The following is a 1,886-nucleotide window of genomic DNA, read 5'->3' as shown; positions in this document are numbered from 1 at the left end:
TGCCCCCCAGCTGCCGTCGGGGCCCGGAGGTGCTGGGGGAGCCCTCCGGCAGGGACTCAGCCCAAGGACCAGAGACACCAGCACCCATGGATGCATGGTGCAAGCAGCTCTGCTGGGGTGGGGGTCCCTGAGCCCCTGCTGCTGCGTGTTTCCCCATGGCCTGGACACACTCATCCTGCATCCCAACCTCGCCTCCCCATATTTGAGCCCCGCCTTCCCTAAGAGCAGTTCCCTGCGCCTGCCCACATCCCATCACACCCCCTACCCAGCAACTCCCCAAGTGCCTGTGCCCCACACCCCTTCCTCAAAGAGCAGGTCCCCCAGCCTTTGCCCTGCCAGGGACTTCCCCAAGCATGTGTGTCCCATCCCACCCTGGCCCTGAGAGCAGCTCCTAGGCAGTGCTTCCCAAAACCTGCCTCGTCAGAAGGTTCCCCTTTCTTAGACACCGTCCCTCCTCCCCAGAGCAGCTCACCTCCCTGCCTTTTCCTAAGCTGGACCGGGGTGGTCCTGGGGCAGAGGCTGCCAGGGACAGGCGGTTCCCATGAGGATGCTGCCCTGGGGTGATGCTGTATGCACCCCCTCAAAATGTTTTGATGGGAGACAGGACGCTGGATTCAGCCTTTGGGTGGAGGCTGCGCTGCCTCAGGGATGCGGGGACCCCCATGGCATCAGAGGCCATCGCTGTTTTGCTGGCGACTGGATTTTATAGTGGCCAGGAGGGGCCCTGAAGTTGGGCCAAGCCTCCGGCCAGGGCAAGGCAGGAGCCCCTTCCCAGAGCACTGCTGCGGGCAGAGGCTTCCGCCTTGTATATATTTCTCTTGCTGTGATTTGTATTAATTTATTACGGAGTGAGCTAAGACTTCCCCATGGCCAGGCAGGCAGGATGGCAGTGAGACTGGACCAGGGTGTCCCCCTGCTTTGGGAGCCTCCCTCAGCCCAGCCCGGCCAGCCCTGCTGCCGTGGGAACTGCATGTTTCTGCCAGGCAACCCTGTCCCTGCAGCGCCGTGCCGACATCCCCCTTTTCAGTCTCTTTTGTAAATGTGCCAAACACTGCTGAGGCCACGGCCACACAGTAAAGAGCCTTTCGGAACACGGCGTGTGGTGCTGGGGGCTGCGCCGGGAGGCAGGGGCGAGAGGGGGCCCTGAGGGCTGGGCTCCCCGGGGATGCTGGGGGGGACGCAGAGCAGTGCCACCGCTCCTTCTAATGGGACCCTGGCTCACAGGGGTGGAAGAAGCCATGTCAGAAAAAAAATGCTGTTTAATGCAGAGCTCTGAGGCTGGAGCAGACCGGGGACGGTGTCGGTGTGTCTGCATCCTGGGGGAAGCATGACTCCATCTCCTAGCAGCAGCATCTGTCCGTCCGTGTGCACCCCCTGAGCACCGCATCCTGGCTCCTAGCTCCCTGCAGGGACACAGGGAGTCAGGGAGAGCTGGAGAGATGCAGCATCCCTGGTGCTGGCAGAGCCAAGGGGGTCACAGACCCCTGTCCCATATCCAGCCTGCTCCCCCCAGCCTAGTGCTCAGACCATTGCAAGCAGTGAGGCATGGGGACAGGGCAGCCAGTGTCCCTCTGCTGCCAGGCACGGTGGCACCACCAGCCCCCAGTACCACTCCCTCCTCACCCTCGACGAGGAGCTGGGCGGTGGAGCGGTCATCAAAGGCATCGCATGTGTACAAGTCTTCGTCCTCGGGCCCCACGCGGTGGATGATGAGCGTGCGGTAGCAGTCCAGGTTGCAGATCTCATACTTGTCACCAGCAAAGATTTCGGTGTCCCCGCGGAGCCAGCGCACGCGGCCCCGGGCGTGAGACACGGTGCACTCCAGCGTTGCCTTGTGCCGCGCCAGCACTGTCTTGTCCCGCAGTGGCTTCACGATGCGGATGGGC

Source organism: Pterocles gutturalis, unplaced genomic scaffold, assembly GCF_000699245.1.
Source record: "Pterocles gutturalis isolate BGI_N339 unplaced genomic scaffold, ASM69924v1 scaffold26991, whole genome shotgun sequence".
NCBI classification, from domain to species: domain Eukaryota; kingdom Metazoa; phylum Chordata; class Aves; order Pterocliformes; family Pteroclidae; genus Pterocles; species Pterocles gutturalis.
The sequence above is the reverse complement of the archived record's forward strand: the minus strand, read 5'-3'. Positions refer to the sequence as shown.